Below are 25,673 nucleotides of genomic sequence, written 5' to 3'. Positions count from 1 at the left end.
CTGTTCACTTGTTTTCATTACTTTTCTATGTGCAGTGTGAATTTGAATGAAAAATTATTTTGAATAAATGTGTAATAAATTAATTGAATAAATATAAATACATATAAATTAATTCAAATTAATTTAATTAATACACTTAATTCCCCTTCCTTAAATTGAATTGGGTAAAGAAGTTATATGCTTTACTTCTAAAATCTATAGTATGTTGAGACCTTCATAGGTCATAGGTCAGGAACATCATGCACTACAAGGAAATGGCACTGTTCTGCCAACTGACTGCTCCATTTGTACACAAGTAGGAGGTAAACTCTTGTCTGATAGTTTTGGCATCAGTAGTTGGGTTTCTGTCATGAGTAGGTTCCAGCTGTAGTAGGCACTCTGGTTCTTCTCGCCAAGATCCTGGAATTACATCTCCAGTTTCTTGGTCCACCTGATCTACTAGGGTGTTTGGGGAGTACACCTGTCGTGTGGCATCTTGTGTGCGAAGGTAGTTATGCAGTGCACAGGCTGCCTTGGTGATACACACCACTTTTTGAGGTGCAATCCCAATGGGCTGTCTGAAGACTCGCAACCTGTTGGACAAAACCCCAAAGGCGTTCTCCACACATCTTCTTGCCCGAGAGAGACGGTAGTTAAATATCCTCTTCTCATTGTCCAGTTGAGTTCTTGGATATGGCCTCATGAGGTGTGCCTTGAGAGCAAAGGCTTCATCCGCCACCACAACACGGGGGACTGGCATCTCTCTCCCTGGCAATGTTTTCTGAGCTGGCAGGTTGACTGAGTTATTCACCAAGGCACACCAAGGCCACATTTTCCCCAGACTCCTCCATCGCTCACCCTACCATTTCTGCCTACGTCAATATATAGAAATTTTAAATCTGCATCAACAAGTGCCATCAAAACAATTGAATGGGTGCCTTTGTAGTTAAAGTAGTGAGAGCCAGAGTTAGGTGGTGGTTGAATTATTATATGTTTCCCATCTAAAGCCCCGATGCAATTGGGGAAATCCCATCTTCGTTCAAACTTCTGGGCTACAGCCTCCCATTCCTCTGCTGTTGATGGTAATTTCATAAATTCAGGCTGGAGGCTTTGATATAATGCCTTGCAGGTATCTATGACAATACGCCCAATGCTGTGACGGCTGATCCTGAACAGGTACTCCATGGAGGAGAAAGTTTCACCAGTGGCCAGGTAGCGCAGGGTGATGGAGAGGCGTTCACCTGGCGTTATGGCTTTTCGCATTGTGGTGTCTTGTCTTTGTATCTGTTCTTCAATCCTCCCTAACAAGCAATTGAACGTCTCCCTATCCATCCTCATCCAGCTCCTGTATCCCATGGGATCTTCCTCCACCAGTTCCCTTAACAGTTGGCTGTAGCAGCCTAGCCGTCTTCTCAACAACCATCTCCTTGTCCATGTAGTCCTCTTGCGTTTGGCCTGTTGTTGTCTATGGACCAGAATGTAGCATATTAGTCTGGATTATATTGTGTAAACAGATATCTGAGAAAAACTAAATGTAAGTGTAGATTCATATAGATAATATTTACCTTTGAACAATCAACGATGAGGCCAGTAAAACGGTAACTGCCGCATAGGTCAGGTCCTCCATTTTTCTGCTTAACATCTCCAGGATAATATCCCCCAGGTAACAGAATATTGTGTTCTGATAGGCCCAGGTAAGGTTTCAGAGGCATCATTATGCAATTTGAATGGTTGTTGGTTACCGAACATTCTTTTTCAGTTACGTTGCCCATTGCCCATTGCCACCAGTGTATCAGGGCAACTTGAGTTGCTGGCAATATTGCTGGCAATATTGCCCAAAAAAGTTGCCCGTGTATCATGGCCTTTAGATTGACATGTGAATGTCCCACTTGAGAATGGTTCACTTATGCCACGTGTGAATGGTTGATAGTTGATATCTCTCCAGGGAGAGATGAAATGTTCTATTTGTCCGGCACATAATATTATTATGTTATGTTAGCCTACTCGCTTCAAAAATAATAAAAGTAATTTGCTTAGCCGTAATTCGTTACGCTACAAAGTATGCCTTGTATTACTTTTAGTTACGCAGCAATCTCTCGCTCTTGCTTATACTTTTTTCTACATTTTTATTCTTTTTTTCTATTTAGTTTACTGTTTTTTTTAAAGATTTTTATTACTAGTTTACTCAATGGCATACACCACACGAACACATCACAAGACACTTCACATTTGAGAAATAATTTTTGATTGTAGGCTATGTAATAGTTACATGTATTGTTCTCTCAAGTAGCCTAAAGGTTAATACTATGTTTTAAAAAAATTATGGAGTTATACATAATAGCAACTGCAAAGCCTAGCCTAACTGGACATTGTGTCACCACTCGCGTGCGACTCACTCACAGGATGTGATGGATGTTTTTCCACAATGATTTCCCCCCCCCCCCAAAACGAATGTCCCCTCCTTCCTGGTCCCTCAAAAGCCAAATGTGTCACGTCACATTTTTACCTCAGAGAAAATAGGATATGATACAGCTATAATTTTTTAGCATATTTTGAAAAGTAGCCTACGTTCACTATCATCTGTAATTTGGCATATATATATATATACATGCATCAACGAGCAAGGTATGCTTGATCAGCACTCACAGAAAGTCCACTGATAACAAGTAACAAGTGCACTAAATAAACGTAATCCGTCTGGGATAAATGCATAGGAAATTTGCCGAGGGAACCGATGGCAGAAGAAACGTCCGAGTTGGTGTACAAAAAGACGTCTTCACTGAAACACTCTATAAATAAACAAATTAACAGCCAAAACAAACTATGACAACTATAAACTAACAAACTACGCTATGATTCAAATATATTTTTATCATGCTGTATTGTAGTGGTTTCTTTATTTTAGATTGTTTTTGCAATAGTGTTACAGTTTGTAGTCCTAAAACCCCGAAGTAAGTTGGCATTGGGTTCTCTCGTCAGATTTCCAATGCATTTTTCCCGTGGGGATTTAGTTTTCTGGCCTACAAAAAGACGTATTCACTGTAACATTCTATAAATAAACAAATTAACAGCCGAAACAAATAGCGCTTCGAATATATTTTTATCTTGTTATATTGTAGTAGTTTATTTAGCTTAGATTTAGTTTTTTCAATATCCTACGCAGCATTGTTGTTGTACGTGAACGTGTCGCATGCAGCCATTGTGCACGAGCATGATAATGCATAAAATTGAAAAAAACAAATTTGTTTTTTTGCATTTGAAGACGGATCAATTTTATTTTAACCCTTATTTAGAAATTTCCAGTTGCATAATAACAGTAAAAATAAAATGTAGGGCTATGATTTCAGAACACAAGGGAAAGGCATAGGCATAAACAAATGATCACAAAACGAACGCAATAGCCTATAAAAATATTTTTTAAGATCACATATTTAAAACATTATATAATGTATTATTCAAAATAAACAAACAAATATTTCTAATAACAAAATAAATAAAACATTCGTACAAATAAAAATGCGTGTCCACCGCGATGAAAAATATATCCTTGCGCCTCCTGGTGTGGTGAAGGAAAACTGACTTCTTAGTCTGAAGACGGCCGTAATTTAACAACACTGTTATAACACACACGGAAGTGAAATGAGGTGCTTTTAACATTTTCCAAACGTGACTTTGACATTCCTACTACGCTGGTACATAAAGAACAAATATTCAAACAAATTCAGTGCTCATGCAACCATACAAATGTAAATGGCAAACACTGTGTTCTAGCTTTATTAGTAGATGATATGCAACAACAATACCGAACAGAGTTTGTAAGTGTCACCATTTCCATGTAGATCATTCTGTTTAACAAGCGCCTCCTAACAGCAGTCTCATCTGCAACTATAGCCACCGGGCATGGCACACTGGACAATAGCATCCATTTGAGAGTTCATAAAAATATTCTTTCAGCACCAAAATTTGTATTCCATCATAGCTATAAGAAAGCCAACAATAGCCCGAAGGTATGCAAATACAGCGGCAAAAAATGCTGCTCACTGAATAGCAAAATAGAGGAATTCTTGTGTAATAATACCATGTCACTCGACTATCAATATCTAAATATGGGATAAATATATAATCTTACCATTGGTTTTATATGTGAAGATTTACATTTTCAGTGACCATTTATTGTCTTGAACAATTTGAATAACACGCAGGGATACATATTTACAACGGCCTCAAGAAAACCCCACTAGCAAATAATGCGGCGTAGCTGCTTTCAGTTCATTGTGGTTTGCTTGATACCACTTTTATTCAGTAGAGTGTCAGGGTTTGAGGGGTTAGAACCCAAGTGCAGTGTAAAAGACAACACATGAAGCTCAAAAGGTAATTATAAAACAAAGACTTTACTTACAACAGGAGACAAAACCAGGGAAACAAAATGAGGCCACGAAAGGCAAAACCAAAAAAAACTCAAATCCTAGCAACAGGTAACAAGCAGAAGAACAAAACACTTGAAAAACTCAGAACAAAGAAACAAATGACGAGGGCACAAACAGTACGGGCAGAAACACAGGCAGGCAGATACATACGGGCGGAAACACAAGCAGGAATGCAGGCAGAAACACGAGGAACCAGCACCCGAGTCAGGCAAACCAAGAACTTAAATAGACAGGGGCTAACAAGACACAGGAGAGCATAATGCACAATTAACACAGAAGTGAGGGATAACGAGAGGCAGGTGGGAACAATGATTAAATAACGAGACAGAAAATAATTGAATAATGAGACATACACAGGCAGACCAAACTAAGGGGCGGGAGACAGGACAAAAACTACAGGGAGGCGGGAACAGGCGGGAACAAAGGAGGCACAACCATGACATAGAGGACAGTATATGCTTTACAACAGTGTATGGAATTTTAAGTTTATTCCACCAAATGACAGCCCTGTGCAAACAGCAAGAATAGTTGCTCCAGCATAGGTTGCGCTGTCTATGGTAACATTACACAGTAATATGCAAGCCCTTGTTGACACATAATTGTTTTTTTCTTCGATTTTTTGAATATTTTACGAATTTTGCCAACTCATCAGCATGACTAAAGCAAATGGATTTGGGGAGTGAATCAGAAGAGGAGGAATCATAAAGTCTATCCAGGATACATACAAAGATGTATATATTGCTTGTAACATTTCCATTATTTACGTTGTGGGGTATTTTTTGATATTTTTGTATTCGCATTGTCATAAGAGACAACTGTTAACCTTTGCTAATAATGCTATGAACTTTTGTATTGTGGGCTAACTAACAGGCCTAGCTATTAGCATAGGAACATTATTAGCACACCCTGGGCAGTGTCACCATAGTGTAGTGGCTCGTAGTGGCCTGCTTTGTTAGAATTCATACCACTCACAATTTGAAATTTACCATTTTTGAGGTTTGCGCTATTCTACAATGCTTGCAAGTTACGTACTTGTAGTTTAAACGTTCATAGGTTTGTATTTATTGTAATCTTATTGTACATAATATGGGGTACTAGTATCTCTATGGGCTATACTTGTCACTTAGAGCATGGGAACAACTCATTCAAATTTACTGTGTAAAAGTTAATGTAAAAGTTCCATTGGAGTGACCATAAACAGTAACATTTGTAAAATGTCCCGTTTTACAGGAGTGAATGATTAAATATTTACCTATGTGTACCACCTTGTGTCAAATCTTTTTGCATTATCTTTCAAGGTGATATCAATGTTTTATCTTAAACCATCATAAGGGGCAGATGTACAGTATATGCTTTATAATAGACAAAAAGCATTTTATTCATTTTTGGAGAGGTCTTTGCTCTCTAGATATCTTAAACCCCTATACTAATGAAAAGATAGCAATTCCCTCTTGAAAATGATGCAGAAGTGAATTTCTTGTGTCAAAACTGTTGATCTGTTGTGAAATATATGATTATGTTATGATGTACAGCAATGCATAATTTACAATTTTTGGATAGATTTGGAGGCATTAAGGTACACCAGGATGCACTGCTTATGTTTCTCTTCATATATCTTTAGTAGTTCACACACTTGTGGTCAAAGAGTTGACCAAGATAATGTTTCAGGCATGAAATGATGCACGGGGCTCAGTCTGGTGTAACACATTTATTTTCAGTGAAAAAGACAGAGAATACAAAATATTATCAAAGCACTGTATTTCACCTGTAGTGATGTGATCATTTGCATCATATACTGATGAAGTTTCTAGAATCACGAAACTACCAATGTGATGCTTCTAAAATACAAGGCTTATTGCACCCTCTGTTGGCCATGCGTAAGCAGACTTTGATCTTTTACCAATAATGTAATAACATTTGTTTCTATACCTTGATAAGCATTTAACAAAACATTTAAATGGGCCTCTGTTTACAATTTTGTTTACAGTTTTAACTAAGTGCCACAAATACACCTTGGACAGGCTGCCAATCTATCGCAGGATGCACACCATTCGCACCCTCACTCATACCTATGGGTGATTTAGTGTCCAATTAGCCTAACTGCATGTCTTTGGGCTGAAGGAGGAAACAGGAGTACCCGGAGGAAACCCACATGGACACGGGGAGAACATGCAACAGTTTATGATTCATGCATAGTTTTACCTGTTATATAGACGTGATCTCTCAGTATGTCATTTCAAAGTGATGGAGGACAATTTCACTTCTGCATTTTCACCAAGATAATTGGATTTGTGGAAATGTATTTCTACCTAAATTATGAATATAATCTCATTTAATTTAGCTAGTATTGTAAATGGTACAAGTGTCTTGCTTCATTCAAGCCATTTTCCAAATCTCTTTGTTGCTCACATTTGGAGTTATAAAGCCTTAAATAGAATGTCCCCTAAATGGGTGAGGGGTTAAAGGCATACCAACCCCCGGAGGATGTGTTGAGCGAGGATACACGAGTGCTTTTTTGCAAGGGTATTTTTTCTTTTAAAGTGTGATTTATAAATGATCAACCTGTGGATCCACCTCTCCACATATCTGCCATGTGTTTAATTGATGTGGCCTGAAACTGACGCTTGAAAGAGAAAGGAAATTCTATTTGCCTAATACACATTTCCTCCATTCCTCTGTTCTTGTATCCTTTCCTGTATTTCTTGCGACCTCTGAAGCTTGGAAAGGACATGAGGGAAGGATGCAAGGAGTGAAAATAATTGGAATGAGCACTTCACTCGTCTCCTCCAATATTGGTACACTGGAGGGAGGGAGAACACAAAGATCGGTTTCGGGGGAATGGATGAGATGAGATGGTAGTGGAGGAAAGGAGGGGCTCATTCCAAGCATTTATTTTTACCTTCTTCCATCCTTTCCTTGTGTTGCTTCCTAGAAGCAGATCCAAACTACAGGTGGAAGCTGTGGTGGTGGAGGGTGAGTGTAATTCTGTGAGCAGCAAGCAAAGCATGAAAAGGGCAGAACTGGAGAGGTCTGAGTATTGTACGTGTGATTGGAAGAGACAAGTATGAGAGCATATAATGATGTATGTGCTTGGCTGAATATGAGAACATGTAGTAGCTGAGGCCAACTAATGATCAGCTGCAGAGTTTCCTGACCTGAATTTGATTTCGTCATTTCATGTGCAATGCTCATGCCCTTAAAATTAAGCAAATTGTTGAAGCATTGTGTACCTTTTTATACAGGTACAGCTGCAGCCCCTTGGAAAAGAAACTGATGCACCAAGCGTCTTTACTCATAAACACAACGAATATGCATGGATTACTAACAAAAGTGAAGTGCTTAAATTTAGTGTGGTGTATACTGGAGATGAAGCCATTTTCAAGTAGTGGATTTCCATGTATATTACATAATACCAATTGATTGGGGGTATCCAAGGCTTGATGGTTTATATTGCGTCTTTGCATTTAGTTTATCAATGAATAAAAGTTAATTAAACAGTATCAGGTGAATTACATCAAAATTGGTTGCTGATTTTAAGATGAAAACAAAAACCAAAAGATCCTGCAGCTCTCCAATACCAGTGTTAGCCACACCAGGATTACTTGATTGATGCATTTATTTATTTATTAATTTCCAATTCAGTCTGTGTTTGCGTATTTCACTCAGAGAAGTGAGTTGATGACTCAAGAAGGAAGCCCTAGAGCTGGATTTACATACTCCATTTGGTTCTAGTAGGGTTTGTTTCCTGTACACTTTTTGGGAGCTGTAAATACCACACACACAAACACATGCGCAGTGCTCCATCGATCCATAGCAGGGTATCGAGGGGACTGGATCAACATTGACGGGTAAGTAAGGTTGATGTTGGGCACATTCACCGATCTATGCCCAGGAGTGACACAGCTGCTTATTTCTATAATTAGGCTCACTGTGTATTACAATACTCTGAAGCAACCTCTGTTGTTTCCTTTCATTCTTTTCTAATTCTTTTTCTTTCTTCCTCTTATTATTTTGTTCTGCCCACATAAACATCACCACACTGCTAAACAGGCAGTCATGGTGGGTGCAGAGGTGGCATGTTACTGGCTAACAAACCAATAACATTCCTAGTATGTTTGTCAGTAAATGGTGAGCTGTGCATTATGAGTAACGTGTCTCACAGGTAGGGGTTTGTCCAGTAGTGTGTTTCACAGGTGAGGGTTTGTACAGTAGTGTGTTTCACAGGTGGGGGCTTGTACTGTAGTGTGTTTCACAGGTGAGGGTTTGTACAGTAGTGTGTTTCACAGGTGGGGGTTTGCACAGTAGTGTGTTTCACAGGTGAGGGTTTGTACAGTAGTGTGTTCCCCATGTGAGGGTTTGTACAGTAGTGTGTTTCACAGGTGGGGGTTTGTACAGTAATGTGTTTCACAGGTGGAGGTTGGTACAGTAGTGTGTTTCACTGGTTAGGGTTTGTACAGTAGTGTTTTTCACAGGTGGTGGTTTGTACTGTAGTGTGTTTCACAAGTGATGGTTTGTACAGTAGTGTGTTTCACAGTTGGGGGTTTGTACAGTAGTGTGTTTTACAGGTGGGGGTTTGCTGTGTTCCCCATGTGAAGGTTTGTACTACAGTGTGTTTCACAGGTGGAGGTTTGTACTGTAGTGTGTTTCACAGGTGAGGGTTTGTACAGTAGTGTGTTTCACAGGTGGGGGTTTGCACAGTAGTATGTTTCACAGGTGAGGGTTTGTACAGTAGTGTGTTCCCCATGTGAGGGTTTGTACAGTAGTGTGTTTCACAGGTGGGGGTTTGTACAGTAGTGTGTTTGACAGGTGGAGGTTTGTACAGTAGTGTGTTTCACAGGTGGGGGGTTTGTACAGTAGTGTGTTTCACTGGTGAGGGTTTGTACTGTAGTGTTTCACAGGTGCAGGTTTGTACAGTAGTGTGTTCCCTACGTGGGGGTTTGTACAGTAGTCTGTTTCACAGGTCGAGGTTTGAACTGTAGTGTGTTCCCCATGTGAGGGTTTGTACAGTAGTGTGTTTCACAGGTGGGGGTTTGCTGTGTTCCCCATGTGAGGGTTTGTACTATAGTGTGTTTCACAGGTGGAGGTTTGTACAGTAGTGTGTTTCACAGGTGAGGGTTTGTACAGGGGTGTGTTTCACAGGTGGGGTCTGTACAGTCGTGTGTTTCACAGGTGGGGGGTTTGTACAGTAGTGTGTTCCCTATGTGGGGGTTTGTACAGTAGTCTGTTTCACAGGTCGAGGTTTGAACTGTAGTGTGTTCCCCATGTGAGGGTTTGTACAGTAGTGTGTTTCACAGGTGGGGGTTTGCTGTGTTCCCCATGTGAGGGTTTGTACTATAGTGTGTTTCACAGGTGGAGGTTTGTACTGTAGTGTGTTTCACATTTGGGGGTTTGAACAGTAGTGTGTTTCACAGGTGAGGGTTTGTACCATACTGTGTTCCCCATGTGAGGGTTTGTACATTAGTGTGTTTCATAGGTAGGGGTTGGTAGGGAAGTGTGTTTTACAAGTAGGTTGAGCAGCTAATTTAGTGTTCTAGTTGATGTTAGAACCGTTCTCTGAGCAGATAGTTCAGATCTGAAAACATATCTCTTTCACAAAACAAGCAAGGACAGGCAGGGCTGGGATTATCCAGAAGAAAATGTATTTTTATACATACTTCAGTGTGATCAAAGTAAAAATGCAGTGTGTTTAGATGTTTTTTTTCTACGCATTTTTAAAGGAAACTTGTGACTTCCTAATATGAAGGTTCAACTGCTATAAATATGATCCCAGTATATAATATCCAGGTTATTTTGTGCAGCACCTCCCAGCCCTGAACCACATTAGTGGATTTCTTACCCCAGTTCAGGGTGACCCGCCCAGTTAGACTGATCCGGTTCCACTGGGACGGCTTGGCGTGCAGAGTAGAGATCCAATCAGGTGGAGAGGCTTAGGCACGCTCCCCCAGCTCTCCCTACCAGAGCTGCAATTAGGTCAGGTCTTTAATAAGGAGAGGAGCCGCACACCGCACACCTCACAACACAGGAGAAGAGAGGAACTCAAGCTGAGAAGGCTGGGCGTGGCCCAGGGCGGCCTAGTAAGCAGTCAGAAGGTTAGTGCCAATATCATGACCTCAGGATCTGAAAACAGGGCTCCTCAATCGGGGGCAGGAGGGATGAAGGAGGTGGTGCTGATTTAGCAATTCCTCGGTTTTTTATGTTAAAAAAGATTTTCTGCTCCCCTTTCAAATGATCAAAAGTCAAAAGAAATGCCTGATCTGGGTTAGTGGAAAGATTTTTGCGATTTGTGTTTGATAGACAAACCTTTTGTGTCATGTACTCTGGGTTTGATTTAAAAAATTCCCATTGCACATTTAGAAATAATCTATTTATAACAACACATATGATATGTTATTACAGTTTTCCACTCATTGAGAAAGTTAGTTTCCTCAGTTGACAGCTCTAGCAGAGAGAGAGGATGCTCCAAGAAATAAAATCAGAGGGTATTAGACTGGGATTCTTGGCAATGACCTCCTCCATTCACTCAAGGGATTTAACGTGTTGGAGGCCAGTAAATGTGGTAAGATTAATGTAGGTTCAAAAAGAGTGGTGTGGCCAGGAAAATTGCCCAGTCCAGGTAAAGAGATAGGAACAAGTGTTTGGGTCAGGTGAGGAGGCAGGGTCAGGATACTTCATTGCAGTGTTAGGAGCATAGGAGGGGTTAGTTAGAGAAGTGCGGTCAGATTGCACATTTCATCCCTGTATTGCAGTTTCAGTTGGTTTTAATTTGCATTGCTGAGTTTGACTGGCACATATATTGTTCACAGATTATTTAGGTAATTGCTTAATGTGCATGTTTATGATAGCAATCATAAGTGCATCATAACAGCAGAGATATGACAACACAGGGTGTGTGAGGGATGATGCCGAGTACAGAGACATTAAAAGTGAATCAGGGCTAGATACCACTGAATGGATTATGTGTGTGTGTGAGTGTGTGTGTGTGTGTGTGTGTGTATGAGCATGTTTTATAGGTGTGTGTATGTATGCATGCCCATGCATCTGTGTGTATGTGTGTCTCGAAGTTTGTTCTGAGACATGGAGAGAGAGAGCAGGTCTCTCTGTGTATTGCGCTGCTATTTTTAGGAAGAACAAATGCCAGATACGAGAGGAATCCCTCAACATGTAGCTTCACTGAGCGTGTGTCCCAGAGTAGGAGTGTGAAAGTGCAGGGTCCCAGTCTCGGTACGGTGCTGATCTGAACCAAGCAGGGAGGGGTTCAGGGATTACATTAGGGTCCATCGCCACAGCAACCGCCTGACAACATCCAGGTGAAAACCAGTGTTCTGCTTACAGGTATTGGAGACTTTATGGGCCACTTTGTGTGTGCGAGTGTGTGTGTGTGTGTGTGTGTGAGAGGGAGATTGTGTGATTGTATGTGTGTGTAGGTGTGTTTGGGGTTCTAGGTGTTGTCATGTCTGAATAGTTAGTCTGTTCTCTCATTTGTTTAAAAACTTTTCTTTTACAAATGCTACTGGAATCACATTTGAATGTTATAAAAGCTTCAGAGCCGGAAGCCTAAGGGTGTCAGGGGTAGATACTATGGGATACAGCAGTAACCTGGACTCCCATGTGCATGGTAGTGTGTGTGTGCATGCGCACGTTTGTGTCTGTGTCTATGTGTACAAACATTTGCTTGTGCCAGTAGTATTCAGTGTGCAGCAACAATCAGAGCAGTAGTGTGGAGCAGTGCTCAGAGCATCAGTAGGGAGTAGGGGTTAGAGCAGCAATGTGGTGCAGTGGTCAGAGCAGTAGTGTGGAGTAGTGGTCAGGGCATCAGTAGGGAGTAGTGGTCAGAGCAGCAGAGTGGAGTAGTGGCCAGAGCAGCAGTGTGGTGCAGTGGTCAGAGTAGCAGTGTGGAGCAGTGGTCAGGGCAGCAGTGTGGTGCAGTGGTCAGAGTAGCAGTGTAGAGCAGTGGCCAGGGTAGCAGTGTTGAGCAGTGGCCATAGTAGCAGTGTGGAGCAGTGGTCAGGGCAGCAGTGTGGTGCTTGTGGTCAGAGTAGCAGTGTGGAGCAGTGGTCAGAGTGGCAGTGTGGAGTGGTAAGTAGTGTTGTTACATTGTGGCCAGGGTTAGGTATGTTGCTATTAGAATATAGGCATCTGTTTAAAGAATAATGATTGTTTGTGTTAGTGTTAATCAGTTTAACCTACAGGGTCCAAGTTGAACTATGTGGTTGTTCCCTGCACTTGGAACGGTACTTCTCTCTAGGGTTTTCGACACACTTGTTCCTGGTTATGGTTATACACTTTGTTGTACGTCGCTCTGAATAAGAGTGTCTGCCAAATGCCTGTAATGTAATGTCTAGGTCTGACGCATGGTCCCACTCACAGAATTGCACTGACTTGAGAAATACACTTTTTTTCATTTTTTACTTGCGGTGCTTGCACAGCTATTCCTCACAAGATTGTCTGCCGTGTCTCTGTAGCCAGGCTGTACCAGGTGCGTATGTGTCAGGCAGTCTCCATGGCCAGAATGTGCTCACTGAGTCTGTGCCTTGTCAAAATTTGTCTCACCTGTTGTGGTGTAGTAATTGTAGGACAATCTTTGTTTAGGCCTTACCATAAAACTGATTTTTAAAACTGTGTAGCAGTCCACCCGTTGTGGCGGTGTGTCTTCACATTTTGGTATGGTCTTTGCCTTGCTTTATGGAAGTGGAGCACACTGTTTTGCGTATCAAAGGTTGAGATGGCCATCCTGCCCGCCTGTGGCATCTGATAACACAGTCTATGAATTCACACAGGATGCCATTGTTAGAAATGCACTGCTCTCTATTTAACCAGAATTATTTTACATGGGCTTTGAATAAATGAATGTGAAAAGAAGCTGCTATCTGTGTGTGTGTGTGTGTGTGTGTGTGTGTGTGTGCGCATGCGTGGAGGGGGGAGGGGGGTGAGTGTTTGTTGAGGTATGTGTAAGGGTGGGTGTTGATGGTTTGCTTGTGTGTGGCTATGGTGTGTGTCTCTGTGTCAGAGTCAGAGTTTCCATTAGCTACCAACCAGATGGTTCTTGGCCAGTGAAATTATCAAATGAAATGTAAAGCCTTTCAGCTATTCTGGCCAGAATAAAATAAATAAAAAACAAATTCATTGATTAAAATAACGAGTGTCTATTTGCACACGGCAGCTATTCAGCTATTTACACCCGGCCCCCTCACCCCCCGGCTCCACAAAGCCCAACAAACTGTGGCTCTAGCCACTCACAGGTTATGTTAACAACTTTGTAAGTCCCAGGTTCTGAAGCACAGCACATTACGACTCGGGATCGGAGTTAATGTGGGTCCATGTGGCGGTCCCTGATGCCCGCTACTGGGTGGCAGAGACTCAGACTTGGTCCGGCCTCATGGAAACACCCCCTCACCTTTGTCCTTTACGTGGTGCAGCAGATCAGGACTCTGATGCTGTTTCTAAAATATACATACAGTACATATACACGTACAGTGTCTAATGTGTGCCCGGGTGCAAATAGCATTGTTGGCTATGGACACCTGGGTACTTGTCTCTGCCATGCTATATACACCTGGGTGTAAATAGCTACATTGGCTATATTCCACCCCGGGTGCAAATAGCATTGTTGGCTACGGACACCTGGGTGCTCGTCTCTGCCATGCTATATACACCCGGGTGTAAATAGCCACATTGGCTATATTCCACCCCGGGTGCAAATAGCATTGTTGGCTACTGACACCTGGGTGCTAATAGCATCTGCCTTAAAATAAATAAATGTATATATTTAGGCTCTTACAATCACAAACATACACTTCACTTATTTTGTCTCAAAAGCACAGCAACCATTCATTGTTATCGTCCCCAATCACCCTCCAGCATGAAATAATGATTTCTCTCGGATCAAAAACAAAAAAAGAAACGAGAAGCTGCCAGCAGGAGAAGGTTGCATTGCTATTGCGACTCTCAAGATGCTCTAAAACCTATGAGATATTCAGTTTCATGTCAGCAGCTGCCTGCTTCCATGCCATGAAGTATCACCACAACTAAAAGGACACAGCTTAAATAAGTTAGTGGTTGTCTATCATAGCCCTTATGTTATTTTTTGCCTGTTATAAATAGTTTGTTTTTACTCTGCCAAAACCTGATGAACTTGAATAAGCCTAAAGATATGACTGATGCAAATTGTCTTTTTGTTAAATGCACTATTCTGCATTGTAGGCTAAAGCCAATTGGTGCATTTTCTGGTATTGGCATTGGCTATTAGTCATGGTGAATCAATGAAATTGTGTTTATTTGCCCAAGTAGAAAAATGCATTTTAATGAAGAACCAACAATGCAAGATCATGGAAGCTTCTTTTTCTGAGAAGAGGTTTATGCACACACAAAATGTGCACAGATGCAAATAGCCTTTTTTTTACACCTGATTTATCCTTTTGTGCGAAGCCTATGCCTATTTGTTATTAAATTTTCATAAATTTTCAAAGTCCAAACATGCAAGATTAATTTTGCATATTATTAAACACATTAAACCTATTGATATAAACGTTGATATAGCTAGAAGTTTGTTTGTGTATGTGTGTGTGAGGGGTGATGTTGGGATGGGTGTTATTGTGCATGTTGTAATGGGGGGGAGGGGGGATTGCAGGGGGATGAAAGTAAAGGACGAGTGGGGTGGTTGTAATGGGTGGTAGTGTTGACAGCTGCCTGGCTGGAGTAAAAATAATGCAGCCCAGGGCTGAGCCAATGTCTCTCAGCCCCCTGTGTTGATGTATAAACAGCACCATGGTTACAGTTACTAAGGTGAGCTTTGGCCTAGCTGGGAATGTACTTCACCTTCATCTTTGACCTGTCATTCACACAGTCACAGTGTCTTTCTCAGAATTACAGTTCCTAAATAATTTTATAAACTAAAGTCAGTTCAAAATTTTAACACTCTCTCTCTTTCTCCCTCTACTTTTTTCTTTCTCATAGAACTATCTGTGACTGCTCTCCTTTTCTTTTTGAATTGTTAATGTTTTCTTTATCTGTGAATCAATTGTTTTAACTTGAGTTTCCATAATATGTATACAATTACTGTAAATGTAACCAGAGGGCCACTAACAACACTACACTACATTTTACATTTTAGGCGTTTAGCTGATGCTTTGATGCAGAGCGACTTACAATGAGTTTTTTCTAACAACATGTCTGTTTGTTGGGTTATGTCCAGTGTAGGTTGCTAACTGATAGTAACATCTGTAACTTTACTTTTTATTACTACTGTTTTCATTTTAATTTAATTACCCTGATTTTACCACTCTATATTAAAAGTATTTATTTATTTATTTATTTATTTATTTATAAATGCTTGTCTAAGAGAACTCTCACCAGTTATTATTAGAAGTCCAAGATCTACTTTCTTATTTAGGGGGGTCAAAGCACCCGATGTGCTAGAACCCTGTCTATTTTGTTTGGATTATTTGGATTATTTTATTTGTTCATTTTGTTTTACTGTTTTTGTTCCCTGAACTGTTTCTACTTCCTGGTGTGGGATCATTGGGCCTGTAAATTTTATGCACAATTCTGTTCATGTGATTGGCATAAGGAAACAGCATGAACAAACACAGATAAGAAAAAAATGAGGAATGATGAAATGTTCTTGAAAACATTCTTATGCACATTTTACGATTAAATGTGATTGTACACATGTTTTGTGAATGAGGCCCATTGTCTTGCTGTTGGATGAAGCGCCATCCAAGTCTGGAGGCGTTTGCTTGAACTTGATCAGATGTTTCTGTACACTTCAGAATTAATTCTGTGCCTACTATCAATAGTTATATAATCAATGAAGACAAGACCAGTACCTGTGGCAGCCATACATGCATTTGGAGGTATGCTTGGGACCTTGGGTAGTTCCTTCTACCAAACTTTGCTGTTCCCAACACTCTGAATATTGGTCTTAACTGTTCAAGACCTTTTTCTTTTTTTGTGCATCTTGCATTGTAGCCTCTGTCTGTTTCTGTTTGTGAAGTCTTCTGTGGACAGTAGTCATTGACATCCATGCCTGCCTCCTGTAGCGTGTTTCTGATCCGTTGGACAGGTGTTTGGGGGTTTTTCCTCATTATGATGAGAATTCTTCTGTCATCAACTGTACCAGGCCCCTTGCAATTATTGAGCTCTGCAGTGCTCTTTTTCTTCTTAATGATGTTACAAACAGTTTATTTAGGTAAGCCTAAGGTTTGGCCTATGCCTCTATTTCTGTTCATGAAACAAAATGAACCAAACCAAAATGTGGAGTACAGAACCAAATCAAGAAAAAATATGTCTTGGTCCCAAATGTTATGGAGAACACTGGAAATGTTACTCAGAAAGCATGAACACAGCCCACTTCAGGGATTTTCACACAGTCGTCAAACATGCAGTACCTCCACATAACCAGCAGGTTACTACCTTATGTCTAGTGCAAACATTAAGAACAGATAACATATAACATAATGACGAGAACAGGCCATTCAGCCCAACAATGCTTGCCATTTTCCTGAAACGGTAATATCCACATCAAAGTTGGATTTTTACTACTTAGTAATTGTTTTCTTCGTCAGCCATTATGATAATTTTTAATGGCTTATCACAAAAAATGCTTCACGGTCCATTCTGTAAGTGTAGAAACAAACAACCATGAGAGTGAGAGCGAGAAAGAGAGAGAGAGAGTTTGTGGATTGAACAGAAATCAGTTTCATGAGATGTTTCCATGGCAGCACTGGATCACCAGGGGTCTGTCATTCTCTTAGTGTAACCCAAATTACATCAGTTTCAGTTGATCAACTGTCAGATTCACTGTAGTGTTACACATCTTACTTATCTTTTCAAACAGAGCCCAGCTTGATTAGCACAATCATCCTGATTCACTTGAGAGATGGTCTGCATCCCCAAAACCCCAAGCCTCAATATTCTGGTTAAATCACATTAAAATGCTACAAAATCAACCACCTTGATACCATAAAGCATTTGAAAAAGGTCACAAAGATTTCATGACTGCATTACAAAGGTAGTTTTTTCATGGGGCCGGGAGGGTTCTGATTGTATGGTTTTCAGTTGGGGAGGATTGAGTTGAGCAGATACTTCAAACACTGGTGATGTTCTAACAAGTCATAACTGACCAGACGGTTTTTGTGAGATGAAAGGCAGGGAATTCATGCAAACACTCAGAGTATGTGGAAAGTGTAGGCTTAGGGGAAAAAATGCTATTCTTCAGTGCACTCAACATTTTCCAATTTTACTGGTAACCCAGATTTTTTTACTCCCAGTTTTGCCTAGCCATATTCATAGGCCCATCTCATCACCGTAGTATCCCCTTTTTAATACTTCCCTCCCATTTATCACCTAAACTAGAACACCTAATTGTATTTTTTTCAAAGAACTCTTCGCTACAACCTCCATTATCCATTCAGGGGAGCACAGACAACCATGTGCTCCCCATTGAATCGCGTGATATCAGCCACCACTTCTTATAGGACCACAATTAACCAGTCAGGCACACATGGACATGAGTGCACTTAATATGCAGCTTAACAGGTACCTGCTCAATCAGTTGCATGTCACCTGCCAGGGCTGTCAGGTACAGTTGGCTCTGAGCCTGTCTAGGTTTTATCTCAGACCGTTGGGCCCATTCATGCTCTAGACAGTGCCTTAATAGGATGAGGCACCTAAGAGCCCCACTGTTGTATCTTCTGGCAGTGCTGAAGAGTACAGATGAGTAAAAGCTCTCTGAAGCACATGTTCCCAGCCACCACTTCCTTTTCCTCTGTAGTCCTCCAGATGAGCTTTCGAGCCAGTTGATATCAGAAAGTCCACGGGTCAGAAAGTAAATGTCTTGCCATGTGTTGCTTCTACCCATGAACTGATTAGTTGCCCCACCTAGCTGAAGCATTGTGCTAATTAGCAAATCCAGGTGATCCTGGGGAGGACTTTTACTTTCTGTCACATGCTGTGACTACCCTGGTAGGGACAATACAGCTGGACACAGGGAGATGTGAAAATTCCGGATAACTCTGGCATTTTATTGGGAGTAGAGAGAGAGAGCATAATCACTCACGAACACAAACAAAAAAAACCTTCACCAGTCAGCCTCTCGGTGTCTGGGCAAAAACAATAAACTAAAACAACAAAGACAAAATAAATAAAATTATACGGTCTCTTTTCAGCCTTTCCCGTGGTACGTGCTCTCTCTCGCTCTTGTGGGGGATCCCCAGTCTCAGACGCCTACTGTGGAAAGAAGCACACTTTTAAATATTGGACTGATTCGTAACATTATCCAGGTGTGTGCCTACTTAACGAGTAGGCGTGGTCCTCTAATTGCCCTGAATTCCTCCCGCAAACTGAGCCCTGCCACACTCCTCCACCGTCAGAATGGAGCCGGGTTGCATCTGATACCCCCCCTCCTGGGAGAGGAAATCAGCACAAGCGTTTGTAGATGCCAGCCGATGGATTACCCGGAAACAAAATGGCTGGAGGGCCAGAACCCACCGGGTAATCCTGGAATTGGTGTCCTTCATTCTGTGTAGCTATGGGAGGGGGGAATGATCTGAATAGAGGGCAAAGGGTCTGCCCAGGAGGTAGTACGTCCCACTTTATGGTGATACATTGCTTTTTAATAGTACTGTACCAACTCTCCCTGGGGCTGAGCTTGCGGCTGATGTAGAGCACCGGTCGCTCCTCCCCATCCACCTCCTGGGACAACACTGCCCCCAGTCCTCTATCAGAAGCATCGGTCTGCAAGAGAAGAGATTCATCAAAGTCAGGGCTAATCAACAGAGGCCCGCCACACAAGCATGCTTTTATTTTCACAAACGCCACCTGGCACAGCTCCATCCACTGAACTGGATCAAGGGCTCCCTTTCAAGTGAGGCCGGTCAAGGGACCAGCGAGACTAGAAAAGTTTAGAATAAACCGACGATAATAGTTTGCTAGCCCCAGGAACGACCTAACTTGCTTTTTGGACTTGGGTTTGGGAAAGCATAGATAGCCACTATTTTATCCAAAGGACAAACTCGTCCCCTCCCCAAGAGGAAACCCAGATACCATACCTCCAGCAGCTTGTCCACCTGAGGCATAGGATAGGTATCAAATTTCGAAACTGCGTTTACCTTTCGGTAATCCACGCAGAAAGGAACAGTCCTATCAAGCTTAGGAACAAGCACGATAGGGCTACGCCAGTCACTGTGGGATTCCTCAATTACAATGTCCAGCATTTTGCCTAATTCTTCCTGCACCAATTTCTTTTTGTGTTTAGGCAGTCAATACAGGTGACTTCGAATTACAGCGCCCGGGAAGGGGTATGTATATGGTGTTCTGTAATGTTTGTTCTTCCTGGTAAGGGGGAGAAGACGTCAGCAAATTCCTGTTGCAATCGAGCTACCTCTGCCTGCTGTTTCGGAGTCAGATGGTTGTCAATTGGGACCAGATTATTTTTATGCAAATTGGGAATCTCTGGCTCCAGCTCATCTAGCAAGACCTCTGTTTTAGCTAGCAAAGCAGGGTCTACCTCTCTCCACAGTTTCAGCAAATTGAGATGGTAGATCTGACGTGCCCCACCCCTATCAGAACGAATGACCTCATAGTCTACATACTCGACACACCGTGTGACCTCGAAAGGTCCTTGCCACTTGGCGAGAAATTTGGATGCTGATGACGGGAGTAACAGTAGGAATTTTTATCCCGGTTAAAATGTTCACAATTGAGCTCCTCTGTTGTATTGCCGTCTCTGACATTCTTGAGCCTGGGTCAAATTCTCATGTGCAATTTGACTAAGTGAATGTAGCTTTGATCGCAGGTCCAAAACGTATTAAATTTCATTTTTACTTTGGCTTGGACCATCCTCCCAAGTTTCTCTTAACAGGTCCAAAATACCACGGGGCCTTCGCCCGTACAGTGATATGTCCGTGACATAACTGAGTTGCCTTGATCTGTGAGAATCTCTTTTGGAATTCCCACATGGGAGAAAAAATGAAATAATAATAATAATAATAATAATAAAAATAATAATTAATCATGTTCATGCACGCAAAGTTCATTTCCTGTGCTAACGTTACTGGTCAGCTAACAATTTAGGCATAATGTTCCCATGGCAGGCTATGTTTCCTTTCTGTTCTGAAGATTTTGATAAAATTGGATGATGAAAGAAGTTAAACAAACTAAACAGAGTAAGTAATTTATGTTGTTTTAGGCTACAGGTATTAGCCATTTGATTAGTTTTTGTGTTAAGAAATAAACAGGATTTCCTATAAACAATCATTTCCCTATTGTGATTAATAAATGCTGAGTTGTGGCAAATTACGTCCATGAGAAAGTGCTTTATTCATTTGCGCATTAGGCTATAGAAGCTGCAGGGGGCTCATTTATAAAATGAACTTGCGTGCATACGTAAAGTGAAGACCTGACGTAGAGCCACAACCGTTTCCACGGTCAAATCGATTCATGTTGAAATTTTATAAATCACTACTTTGACGTGATTTTCTACGTACGCGCCACACAGTTTATCTAAAATACATTTTATAAATGAGGCCCCAGATGTAGTAACCTAGTATGAAAGTTCACCGATGTCCTCTATTCTACTGCCCGCTTGTGGAAAATAACACGCAGGCCAGTTTAGATGGAGCATCGCGTGCATATTGTGCCCGACAGTAAGCAGCTTATTTTTGTAAATTATAGACAAATGATATTCGAATATATTCAAACTCAATTTCATGGCACTTTTGACACCCTTACTAAGCTAACAACAAGCTTTAAAGTATTCTGTGTGGCCCACGAACCCCCAGTGATTTTCATATTTGGCCCACTTGCTGTTGAAGTTGAATAGCCCTGTAATACAATATTTATAGCGCCCAAAGTTCTTCACAGAGGAATAAAATGAAATACCTAAAAATAAAATGCAGAAAAATAAAATAAGTGCATACATGACCCTGGCAGCTTCCAGCAGCAAGTAGAGTGACTTCAGCAGGGGGATTGAAGTCAAGTCAGGCAGCAGCATTCTGAATAAGCAGTAGTCGCTGTATGGCGCAGGCTGGTAGACTTGTGAGATGGGAGTTGCAGTAATCTAGATGGAAGATTACCATGGCGTGGACAAGTAGCTGGGTGGAGTACGTGGTCAGATATGGTATCGTCTTCCTGATGTTGTACAGAAGGAATCTGCAGGACTGCGATGTTGCAGCCATATGCTCCTTGAAGTCCAACTATTCATCCAGGACCTCCCCCAGGTTTTTTGCAGAGCAAGAAGCAGCCGTGGTAGTACCATCAAAAGTGATGGTGATGGTGAGCTGTCATAGTAGGGAGGCCCTGCGAGGGATGAAGAGTAGCTTCGTCTTGTCAAGGCTGAGCTTCAGGTGATGCCTAGCCTTCCACATTGAGATGTCAGTCAGACAGATATTCTCTCAATAACCTGTACAGCAGAGAGAGTGAAAGAAAAGAACAGTTGTGTATCATCACCATAGCAGTGACAAGAAAAGCCTTGTGAAGTAATGACTGAGCCAAGAGATTTGGTGTAAATGGAGAACAGTATACACCGATCAGCCACAAGATTAAAACCACCTGCATTTTTCTGATTTAATATTTTATTTTCTCTGTTTGTAATCAAACAATTCACACGTGGTCAAAGTGCAGACTCAGAGCTTTTATTAAAGGGTATTCTTATACATTTTGGTTTCACCATGTAGTAATTACAGCACTTTTTATACGTAGTCCCCCATTTCAGTGTTTTAGACAAAATAACATATTGTCAAATAAAAGAGTCATGTTTTGTATTTGCTTGCATATCATTTGCATGCCATGACTTCCTGATGTCTGTGACCTATCAACATCATCAGAGTCTGGATGTCTTATTGTTAGGTTGTCCTACAAGCATTACAAAAACTCTTTGCATTTCAATGGATCTCTATGGGAATTGGGGGCTGGGACTAGATTCAGCTGTAAATTATGCTGATATAGTATGGAACACATTTATTGGCTAAATGGCTTTAAGTCATGCTCAGACTGTGAAACGGAATTGCAAGATGGCTGCCCCTGTCTTCCCCGGTTTGTTTTGACTTTTTAAATTGTTGTATCGTTTTGTCTATCAAACTTTTTTTTTTAGAAATGGAGGGTCAAACTACGGCCGAGAGCAAGAGGGTCCAAAAATGTGAATTCTGTGAAATGTTTTTAATCATCAGCGTGGAGGACTTTACGGAAAATTTTATTTGAACCAACTGCGATAAAATAAAAGAACTGCTGCAGAAGCTGATTGAATTGCACATGAAAGTCTGTCAAATGACAGAGCAAAACGTTGTTTTAAAAGAGAGATCGAAACTTTGGGACACTTTTAACTCAACGGTTTTAATAGTATCCGCTGGCATGGGAGCAGAAAACTCGGCGCTCCTTGAAACAGCTCTCCCGGTTCAAAAGACATATATGGACACACAGGCCGAGGAGCACTTTCCACCGCTGACCACCGACATGGCAGCTCCAGCTGTGAGATGCTTAACGGGCTCCTGCTCCACACCTGGCCTGAGGGAACATCAGTGGAAACGGGTGGATGACAGAGGCAGGCGGGGAAGACAGAGGAAAATCCTCCACCCCGTACCATCTCAGGAGCTGAAGCTGGAAAACCGTTTTACGGTGCTGAGCCCGAACACGTCCCCCGACCGCCATCCCTCCGCTGCACCCACCACTCCATCACCACTTGCTTCCACCGTGGTGATTGGCGATTCCATCGTTCGGGGGCTCTCGCTCCCTTCCCGTGGAATTATTACAGCGGTCCAACTGTTTTCCCGGAGCCCGTGTTTTGGACCTCAACAGATAGCTTCCAGTCGTGCTTGGAAAACACGCTAAAGTGAGTACTGTGGTGGCACTCATTGGCAGCAACGCCACTTCTCACTGTGAGTCTGAAATTTTAAAGGAACTTTTCTCAACACCCTTAAAGAAACTGGAAAAAACATTACAATTTCAGGACCCCTACCGACTTACAAAAGGGGAACAGAAAAATTCAGTCGTCTGTTCTCCTTAAATTCATGTGACAAACTTAAGGTCACATTTGTAGACAACTTTTATCTTTTCTGGGGCCGCCCTGCGTTCTTTAAGCGCGATGGACTGCACCCCAACCACAGGGATTCTCAGATGCTTGCCCACAATATAATGCAATGTATTTCACCCTGACTACCTACCCGACCTACCCCTGTTGATTTTAGAATACCCATCATCTCAACTCGACACAACACTGCAAACAGAGCTATAAAGGGGTCAATCATAAATAACTTGGTTATAGTTCCCATAAACATGAATTCATTTTCGGCTGCAAACCAGACGGAAATCAACATGGCTCTTTTTAATATAAGGGCGTTAACAAACAAATCCTTTTGTATCAATGACCTCATCAATGAGCATAACCTTGACTGTCTTTTTCTCACTGAGACCTGGCTGGGCACAGATGCACCTGTCACACTGACTGAGGCCTGTCCACCCAACTACACCTTTTCCTATTCATCCAGAGATGGAAAGAAGGGTGGAGGGACAGCTGCAATCTACAAAGAGACACTAAAGAGCAGGGATGTGGACCTAGGCACATTTCATGCCTTTGAATATAATGCTACTTGTTAATTGTCAGCCTTGTTTCCTTGCAGTGACAGTATATAGATATCCTAAATTATCTGTCCCCTCTTCTTTAACAGAATTCTCAGACCTATTATTTGCCATTCATACGAGCTATGATACTTGTATTTTAATTGGTGATTTTAACATACATGTTGATAATGTGGCAGATACCAGAGCCAAAGACTTTTTAGAATTGTTGGAATGTATGGCCTTAACAGCATGTTAATGTACCGACTCACAAACATGAGCACATTTTTAATTTTTAATTTAATTGTATCATATGGCCTTGACATCAATATATTGTCTGTCTCTGTCTGACCACCACTGTGTGTTTTTTAACTGTTTTGATCATTCTCTGCCAAGTACCACAGAACGTTGTCAAAAAACGCTAGATTAACCCTGAAGTAACCAAAACTCTCACGTCATATATTGCAACCTACAAAAATAACGTTTTACCACATCCTGTGAAGACTTAGTTAATTAAATGAAATGAAAACAGTGCTTGACGCAGTCGCTCCACTTAAAACCAGGAAAATAACTACAAAAAAGGTTGCCCCATATAAAAATAATCAAAGTAAAAAATCAAGTAAAATGACTGCAGAATTGCTGTGCGCAGATGGCGAAAAACAAAATTAGTAATCCATCACAATATACTCACTGAAAAACTAAAAAAATTACAACAAGGCAATTTGAATATCACGGCAAGCATATTTCTCAGACCTGATAAACACCAACATTCAAAATCTAGCCTGTTTTGTAGTACAACATATTCTCTGGTAAACCCCACAACTAACTATAGTATCAAGCTTCCAGGTTCTAAATGTAAAGAGTTTGCTGGCTACTTCAGGGAGAAAATAATCAATAGTAGATCTGGTATCTGCCAGCAGAACAACCACACTGTACTTTTACCTATATCTTGTGTACAGAGTAATGTCAAGTTGGAACGTTTTGACCTGGTTGATGTTGAAACTCTCAGGAAAATAGTAACATTACATTACATTACATTACAGGCGTTTAGCAGACGCTCTTATCCAGAGCGACTTACACAACTTTTACATAGCATTTTACATTGTATCCACTTATACAGCTGGATATATACTGAAGCAATGCAGGTTAAGTACCTTGCTCAAGGGTACAATGGCAGTGTCCTACCCAGGAATCAAACCTATAACCTTTTGGTTACAAGCCCAGTTCCTTACCCACTGTGCCACACTGCTGCCTATAAGTAACAGAACTGAAGCCCTCCACATGTTCCCTTGACCCAATTCCAACCTCCCTTTTTAAAACTATTTTTAATTGTGTATCCGAAGACATCCTTGCCATAGTGAATCACTCCTTACAGCTTGGTGTCTTCCCCACTGATTTTAAAACTGTTTTAGTAAAACCTCTTTTAAAGAAAGTGAACCTGGACATTGAAACACCCAGCAATTTTTGACCAATTTCAAATCTCCCATTTTTAAGCTAAAATTTAGAGAAACTAGTTTTTAATCAGCTAAGTATATTTTTAAACTCAAATACTAAATTAGAAATGTTCCAAGCAGGTTTTAGGACACATCACAGCACAGAGACAGCCCTGCTAAAAGTAGTGAATGATATCAGAACAAATCTTGATAGCAAAAAGCCTTCAGTTCTGTGCTACTTGACCTGAGCGCTGCCTTTGATACTGTGGACCACCAGATTCTTTTA

At 41.2% G+C, this 25,673-nt stretch overlaps 1 protein-coding gene across 4 annotated transcripts in view; it reads left to right on the top strand.

Annotated features, from left to right (window-relative positions):
• The first annotated feature begins 10,387 nt into the window (after positions 1–10,387).
• The window catches only part of smpx (small muscle protein X-linked), a 29,559-nt gene continuing 14,273 nt past the window's right edge, over positions 10,388–25,673 (top strand). The window contains exon 1 of one of the 4 annotated variants that reach the window (XM_035414902.1): positions 10,388–10,495. The gene's annotated coding sequence lies outside the window, so the exon portion shown is untranslated. Of the gene's footprint in view, positions 10,496–11,577; positions 11,739–12,429; positions 12,483–25,673 lie in introns of those variants that run through there. The other 3 variants (XM_035414901.1, XM_035414904.1, XM_035414903.1) reach the window with 3 other exon arrangements.

The sequence above is a fragment of the Anguilla anguilla genome, chromosome 4 (assembly GCF_013347855.1).
Source record: "Anguilla anguilla isolate fAngAng1 chromosome 4, fAngAng1.pri, whole genome shotgun sequence".
Taxonomy (NCBI): domain Eukaryota; kingdom Metazoa; phylum Chordata; class Actinopteri; order Anguilliformes; family Anguillidae; genus Anguilla; species Anguilla anguilla.
Note: the sequence above shows the minus strand (reverse complement) of the source record. Positions and strands in the feature narration are given on the sequence as shown.